Consider the following 8,498-nt stretch of genomic DNA (forward strand, 5'->3'; position numbering starts at 1 on the left):
TTACAAGTGTATAATCACAACACTTGGGAAGTTGAGGCTACAAGTTCCAAGCCGGCCTGGGTGACATAGTGATTTCGGCCTGAACTGTATACATAATGAGACCTGGTCTCGGGAAGAGAGAGAGAGAGAGATTAGGGAAAGGGTTCAGTCAATTAGGTGCTGGCCTTGCAATCATAGGACCAACATAAAAAAAGACTTGTTTGCAGCCTAGCCAATGAACTCCAAGCTGAGGAGCGATCCTGTCTTAAGCAAACAAACAGAAGGTAGATTGCACCTCAGGAATGTCCTCTGGCTTCCACATGCACCACATACACGCCTGTGCTCAAATACACTTCCATTCAGCCACCTCCATGTACACAAACAACAAGAGCTTTTGCAGAGTTTCTGACAGGCATTGTATGTAGCGCGTGGCTCTGGTTTCTGTTTCTATCACTGTCACCTGACTCTCCTTAGGCCCTTCCCACTCTTCTTGCAGCTCCTAAGTCTCACCCTACTCTGACCTTGGCGCCTGCCTGACCTCTCCTCAGGGGCTAAAATACACAGCCCCACACTAGCACACAAGCTTCTCTGTGGAATTGCTTTATCCCAAGAGCCTCCCTTCCCCAGGCCACTCCACTCTAGCCCTCCAGATGCTAGTGTTCCCCAGCTGGGCTCCAAGCAATTGTGACCCTCACAGATACCAATAACTGTCATTACTGTGTGCTGAATTCCTCACGCGTCTCACCTTGCCATATTATAAGTTCTACTCTTTCAGAAACATATTGGAGTAGACTTGGCCTCCAGTGAATAGATCCCATGTGCGTGAGAACGAAGGGCAGCATGAACGAGTGTGAGTCTTCAGTCTCACAGGGTTTAACCATTTACTGGGAAAAGACAGTCATGTATGCCGTCTACCCCGAAAAATAGGCAAACATTATAAATAAAGTAAAACTCCATGAAGGAACTCGGAGAATGGAAGATGGGCATTTTATAAGGAGCCACGGGAGAAGCAGGATAACAATGATAAACACAGCAAGAACTACTCACATGGTGCCCACTGTGTGCCAGGCCTGCCCGGACACATGCTGAGCACACCACAGCTATTGAGAAGAGGATTCGAGGCCCACGTGGCACTGACATCATGGCTCCCCCCTCATGCTCGCCCTCCCTCCGCCCTGTTCTCTTGGGTGACCTTGAAAATGAAGCCATGCGACGGTAGATATTTTTGTCCTCTTGCTCGCTAGTTCTCCGGAGGCTAGCCTAGTGCCTGGCACCCAGCGTGTGCTTAGTAAATGAATGAGTCACTCTATCCACGCTCAGAAGAGCAGCAAGTGAATGGCCAGGCTGATTCACAGGCAAATGGGCCTAAAGAATAACAAACAGTGGTGAAGGCTCTTACTCAAGGGCTAACTGCTGCACTGAGAGCTGGGCACCATCCCTCAGCAGGCAGAACCACTGTCCTCCCCATACCATAGCTGAAGATATGCTTGCTGGCCCGGTGAGCTGTGTGCAAGGCGGTCGGACCTCTGAGGGTGCACCCTCCGGTCTCTGCACTTCAGGAGACTGCTCTGCAGCAGACTGGCTTTTCTTCTCACACCTTATTTCAGCCAGAGCTACCAATGAACAGCTGTGGTGTAGCCACTGCCAACTCACGACCCGTGTTCGGACGCGGAACAGTACTGTTGCTGGTCCCAGGCCCTCTGCCCTGTAAGGTCTCTCTCTGATGATCCTTCCCTCCTCACAGCAGCTCAGTGCTTCATCACTCCATTCTACAGACACAGAAACTGAGGTGATACACTTGCTCAAAAGTACCTGGGATCTATATAGGCCTTTAAATGGCCCTAGCTGCATCTTGCAGCATTCTGGCTTCCAAAGTGTCCTTTTCTTGCACTTCCTACACTCTGAAATTGTCTCACAACTGGTAGGCAGTAACAGAAGAGACAGAAAATTCCCCTTTCCTGGGGCGGGTGGGTGGGGGGTTGGGGGAAGAAGGGGGAGCAGTTCTTATGTGTAACCTGATTCCCAAAAGGCCCAGGGCTGTGTAGACACCAGATATTGCAAGAAGTTTAAGGTTAATGAAGGAAGAGGGGTGGGTAAATAGAACAGCACCCCAGGCCTCAGCCACCACCAATCAAAACAGGAGGCAGTGAATTGCTGCAGCTGCCTTAGCTGGCATTCGGAGAGCCTTGGCTTCAAAAACACTTAACCAGTACTGAAGAGACAACTCAGTGATGAAGAGCACTGGCTGCTCTTCCAGGACCCGGGTTCGATTCCCAGCAACCATACGGCAACTGACAACTCCAACTCTGCAGGCACCTGGTACAAGTGGTGCATGTACATACATGCAGACAAAACACGCATATACATGAAAATAAATAAATCACTTTCAAAGAAAAAAGGACAGCCTATAAACAAATGAGCCAAAGTAACAGAATTCTAGGCAGGAGGAGAATGAATTGAATGTGGTGACATCAGTGATTATCGCAGCACCCTGGAGATAGAGGCCCAAGGAGTAGGAATTTCAAGTCAACCTGGAAATACAGGAGGCCTCGCCTCAAAAGGCAAACATGAAGCCGAGCATTGTGGCCTATGCCTTTAATCCAGCACTTGGGAGGCATAGGCAGGTGGACCTGTGTTAGTTCAAAGCCAGTCCCGTCTACGTAGAGACTCAGGACAGCCAGGACTACACAGAGACCCTTAATATAAGGCCATGAGCTAAGAGGGTAGTTGGGGTAAAGGGGAGAGGACTTGGCTAGCATGCCTGATACTCTGGGATGGGTTCCCAGAAGGGCAGAGAAGGAAAGACGGGAGGGAGGGAGGGAACAGGGAGGGGAGGATGGAAGGAAGGCACGCTTGGACTCCAAGACCATACCAACTAGCCAGCATTTTTTTTTTCTTAATGATAGCATGCAAGGAAAGCCATCATCATCTCTGTTCTGATGAAGGTCCCTACATCAGTGCCTGAATATCACTAAGCAGATAAGCTGGTACTCAGAAAGCACCAGGAAAAGGGAAAGGTGTTAGTGATATCAAGGAGGCCGCATTTCCATCTGCTCTAATGTCAACAGTAATTCAATCCCAGTAGCGGTGCTAGTAGAATGATTTTTGCCACAGAGCCAAGCAGGGTGCCAGGACAGTTCCAATTGCAAATTGATCACAGGTTCTGCCTGACCCTTCCCACCTCTCCCCACCTGAGGCTCCCGCCCGAGCCCCAGCACACCCCTTCCATGACGACAGCCACGAAATTCTTCCAGCACTGAACCTTCGTCTTGTCTCAGCCTGCTGTGTGTGGCAGCAAAGGTATCGATTCAAAAGCTACTAGCTCCCACGTGCTCTTGAGCTGGGTGCGCAGGTGGGATATACTCAGGCTTCTTGCTCAAGGCCAAGGGCCATCTTTTACTTGGTTCTTCGCTATCTTCTGACTTCTGAAGGTGACCAAACAGCTCTGATCTAAATCCTATTAGCTTTGTTTCTGTCTAGCTACCTGGCTTGGGGTGATATCTTTAACCCTCAGCTGTGTTCCTAGTCTAAATTGATGACATTTATATCATATCACATCATATCATATCTGATCATATCATATAGATAGATAGATAGATAGATAGATAGATAGATAGATAGATAGATATTTTATGAGACTGCTGGGAGACTAAAATAAAATGCTGTATCTAAAACACTTAAAAACCAGTCTGAATATGGTGGGATCCACCTATTACTTCAATACATGAGAAGCCAAGGCAGAGAGAATGCCAGTTCGAGGCCAGCTTAGGTTACAACAAACACACACAGCCTTACCCATAAAAAGAACTCCATGAAGGCCGGACATTTTCCCTTAAGTATGTTTGCAGAGTTGTGGACAGTACAAATATAAAGACTAAGCCTGGCATACTCGAGAGGCTGAAAGTCAGCATCATACTAGTGCCTTTGTTCCAGTTAGATACTGTGACTATATTGCTTCTCGGCCTTTTGGCTAAGATCAAGTGTAGATACTGTGACTATGGTATTGCTCCTTACAGCCAGAAAAGCAAATCAGATCATCAAGGCTCCTACCAAAGGACCCATGGGATCTACAGCCATATTACCCCAAACCCCTCATCTGCTCTGATCTCCAAAGTTAAACACCCTCAGCCCTGGCTAGTATTCTGGTGGCAGGATTCACCTCGTGGCCTATTATGAGACATAGAACTGGTACATTTTAAAAATATACAAACATAGTCGTCCGCAGGACTCTGCTGAGGAGAATCTGATTTGTTTGTTTGTTTGATGGTTTTCTTCTTCTGATATTTAGTCCCTGAAACATCAAACTTCACACTGTAGCTCAAGCTGGCCTGCGGCTAAGGCTGACTTTGAATTCACGATAATCCTCCTGCTTCAGCTTCTCATATGCTTGGATTATACGCGTGAACCACACCTAGCTCCAAAGGCTTGTGTGTGTGTGTGTGTGTGTGTGTGTGTGTGTGTGTGTGTGTGTGTGTGTGTGTGTGTGCATTGGTGGAAAGCACTTGTAACTATGGATGTACCTCAGTAGCCTGGTTATTCTTATTCTAGATTATGTTCTGCCCCTCCTTTTAAATCAATATGCTAACACAGGCATAAGGTATACCATGGAAGCTAAGTCCCAGACTCTTAGTGACATCACAAACTGGTATTAGGAAAAAACAGGAGGGGGGGGGGTTCAGCACAATGCAGAACTTGAGAATGCTATATCTGCAATCAACTAGAGGAAAAACAAAATAACAAGCCAGTGCATGCAAAGGCTACGTGCCATCTAAAATATATCCAAGTATAGCCATTTGCTGGCTTTCTTTCAGCTTCCACTCTAAAGAACAGGGACCACCACAACACCAGCTTACATGCCAATGTGAATGTGACAAACTTCACAAAGCCTTACCCCTCAAGGAAGAGCTAATGGCTGTCAAAAGAATAATAATCAGTTTTCTCCATAGGTAGCTCCCTGATAGCGTATCCAATCCCAAGTGGTCAGTTCTAAACACACACACACACACACACACACACACACACACACACACACACACACACACATACACACGCAATGTTAAATGAACTAAGCAGCCTATATTTATATACACTGTGTTTATGTGTGATTTAAAAAGAAGTTAGGGATTTGAGGGGGTTGGGAGTCACATCAGGAGTTGCAGGGAAGAGAGGGGGGTAAAAATGATGCATAGACCATACTTATTATGAAATTTTTAAATGTGTGTGTGTGTGTGTGTGTGTGTGTGTGTGTGTGTATACGTGTATATAGTAGAGTCCAACAAATATTCAAGGTCCTCAGAATCCCCAGGAAAAGGCTGGTCTGCCATTAATATGAACAAATTCAGGGCCACTTGCACAAAATGGAAGCGAAGGTAACTGTGGTCCAAGAGAGTCAACAGCTGACATGACTAAGGATGGCAGCTACATGGGGCAGGCAGGCACACAGAAGGTTCCGGACGTGGCAGACATAGGCCTCAGCAACCAGGAAGACTGCCTGCCAGCCTTCCATGTTAAAAGAAGACAGGAATTGGATCCGTGGAGATGGCAAGAACTCAGCAGACTTTCAGAGGGCAAATAACACAAATCATCAGAAACAGAAAAAAGAGATCTTTCCAGTTCTGTGAACTGCTGTCACCGAAGCAGATCGGGATGAGTGGAAGAGAATCAATCAAAAAAAAAAAAAAAATTATCTCTTCTACTTTTCAAGAGAAGCTGGTTTATGCAAAACTCTGTACTCAATAGGTACAGCAGCAAAAAGCAGCCACGCTTAACCAGGCAAACAACAAGGTAACCCCAGTCACTCCCTCACAGTGTGGGGTGTGGGTCCCTAACACCCATAATGCCCCAAACCAGCCTTAACGTTTCACCAAATCCATCATGAACCTAGCTGAGTTTAAACAACCTTAAGGCACATCCTTACCTCCAAGATGTAACTAGCACACTTCCAAGCACCGGAGAGCAGGCCACCACGAGGTTTTTCTAGTCATGGAGTCCGTGTGTATTTCTGCTTTCCTGACAGCTTTGTTCCTTATAAATCTTTTAAGAAGTCCCACTTGGAGTTCCAAGGATTGAAACACAAACGCTTTGCCACTGGCTAGAGCTTGAGAAGGACTAGCTATGACCATAGGACTGTGCAAGTGAACAAGCCCAAACTTGTCACTGCCCATATGCAAAACAGGCCTGCAACATCCTACCACATGCAGTTAAACAGAGACCTGCATCCTTAGCCCTCCCCAACACACAGACAGACACACACACAGACACACAGACACACAGACACACACACACACACACACACTTCTCCATGGCTTTCTCTGGGCCAAATGACATCAGTCCCTTAAAAACACAAGAGCAGAAAGAAAACAGAAACCTTACTTCTCCCTAGACTCTCTTAAGTGATTTCTCTCCTTCCTAAGATTCTAGATTGTCCAGAAGAGCTCAAGAACAGATTATTGCACACCAGTAAACTCATAGGAAAATCCATGGTATGTCTCCACATAGGCACATGTAGCTTCATGGCTGCGCTTCCTGGAAGTCTGTACAGCTCTCCCACACCACTTATAGGTACAGCAGAAAATATTAGCCAGGAAAGGGCCAATCTCGTTAAAGCAACAACCTACCCCAAAAGAATTAGTAATGATGAAGGTGTGGGGGCCTTCAACAAACACAGGAATGCAATACAAAAGCACAGAAAGTTTCATGCCACCGAGTTTTAGGAGATCACCTTCTTTCTGCCCCGAGGGGGTGTCTCAGAGGAGGGCTGGCCAGGGATGGAAGGAGCATCACTAGATTCAGACTTCCAGTTTCATAAATGAGGCCTCCAAACCACATCAGCGGCCCCAAATCTGCGCAGATTGCAGGGGGCGTCTCTTTTTCTTTTAGACATGAGAAAACGGGCTTTTGATCAAGTGCATAAATCCAGAATTACCTCTATGTAAAGGCCATTCTATGTAATCTCCTTTGCACCCACACTCCTCACCCACACCCAAACTCTCTGGCAATCTCGAGTCTAGGGATGAGGAAAAGTGCAAGGTTAACACGCGCTCGTGGGAATGCAAAAGCCACTTTCCTCTATCCAGACTGTGCATCCCTGGGCTCCAGAGTTTCCAGGGGATAAACTTGGAACTTACAGGAGGGTGGATCCAGCCGTGACTCCGAGGTCACCCGGGCTGCCAACATCCTTTCCACGCGGATATCCACTCGGGGACCTCTGAGTTCCATACTGACTCGCAGCTTCTCTTCATTCTGGCCTTGTACAACCCGCTTGACCAGCGGGTCCATGTGCTCGGCGGCCGCACGCGCTCTGCCTGGTAGAGCGCGGGGCTGGCGGGTGGCCCGTGACGTCACGGCGGCTCGCTCCCGGCCGCGGGGGAGGGGGAGAAGCGCGCGCCACCGGGCCGGCCGCGTGTGTCCTGGGTCTCCTGGTATCTGAAGGTCCCTGGCTTGCGGGATCCAGCTCCCCACTCTGCTTGCTGTCCTAGGCAATGAAGGGGCACCGAGCCTGAGAACTGAACCGCGTGGTGGTGGCGTGCCACTGAGGCTGCCTAGTGCGCAGATGGCACTAGTAGAGAGCACACTGTTAGCCCTGGACTGGGGGTTCCGGCCACACTCAAACCGAGGTCATATACTGGTCCCACACAGCCTGGGGCTATGCCCAGGTGATAGCTGGCTTCCCTCCCACTGTTCCTTTCTAAGGCAGACACCCCCATCCCCCTTCATCTTGAAGGCTAGCAGTCTTCCCACTTTTAAATAGAGAAGAAAACTCCAATGAATTAAAAGGACCAAACTGCTCAGGAATTAGGTCGATAGTTCTCATAGAAGCCCCCCGAGTCTGTTCTATTTCAGAACTCAAATCTGAGAGCACTCCTGGGTACCATTCATCATCCACAGTTCTGGAGAGAACGCACTAAGCAAACTCGAACTGAGAGGACCACCTGTCTTTGCAGCATCCTCCACTCTTGGTCCGTACAGGGTATTAAAGTAACCTCTCAAATGTTCAAAAGCCTCTGCAAAGAAAGAGGCTGGTGTGAAAGGCACGCGTATACTACGATATTCTTTTTTCTATATTAAATCCCGCGCTGAACAGATGCAAATCACTACTACCATTCAGTCCAGCGTGACAGCCTGCTACAAAAACGAGGAAGGGAAAAGAAAGATGAGGGAGACTCAGGTCCTAGAAGAAAACTTGAGTCCTATAGAAAGCGGGGACGCGTAACTAGGTGATATCAGGATCGTGGAAGGTAATGCAGGCCCACTCTTTTCTCAAAACACTATACCTCACTTTATTTCAACCTCTCAGAGAGTCTTTGCCTTCTCCGTCCCTCTATGTTGCCTTCAATTTCTTCTTTTCATTACTTCTTAGCCATATGAAGATTTCTCTGTTGAAGAGAAAAGGTATCATTCTCATGTGTGCCAGCGCGGTATGCACGGATAATCGCGCCGTATTTGGTTGGTTTCCACCCTGCGAGTGACCGACCAGATCTCTGGGTTCAGATTATCTCCTTCCTAGAGAGTGAAGATGG

The 8,498-nt window shown here is 47.8% G+C and overlaps 1 long non-coding RNA gene across 4 annotated transcripts in view; it reads right to left on the reverse strand.

Annotated features, from left to right (window-relative positions):
- Positions 1 to 7,292, reverse strand: part of LOC116912038 — a 213,842-nt gene extending 206,550 nt beyond the window's left edge. For all 4 annotated transcript variants that reach the window (XR_004389416.1, XR_004389417.1, XR_004389415.1 and 1 more), the window contains exon 1: positions 5,897 to 7,292. This is a non-coding gene — a long non-coding RNA (uncharacterized LOC116912038). The remainder of the gene's footprint in view (positions 1 to 5,896) is intronic.
- Between the last annotated feature and the right edge of the window lie 1,206 nt (positions 7,293 to 8,498).

The sequence above is a fragment of the Rattus rattus genome, chromosome 1, assembly GCF_011064425.1.
Source record: "Rattus rattus isolate New Zealand chromosome 1, Rrattus_CSIRO_v1, whole genome shotgun sequence".
NCBI lineage: Eukaryota > Metazoa > Chordata > Mammalia > Rodentia > Muridae > Rattus > Rattus rattus.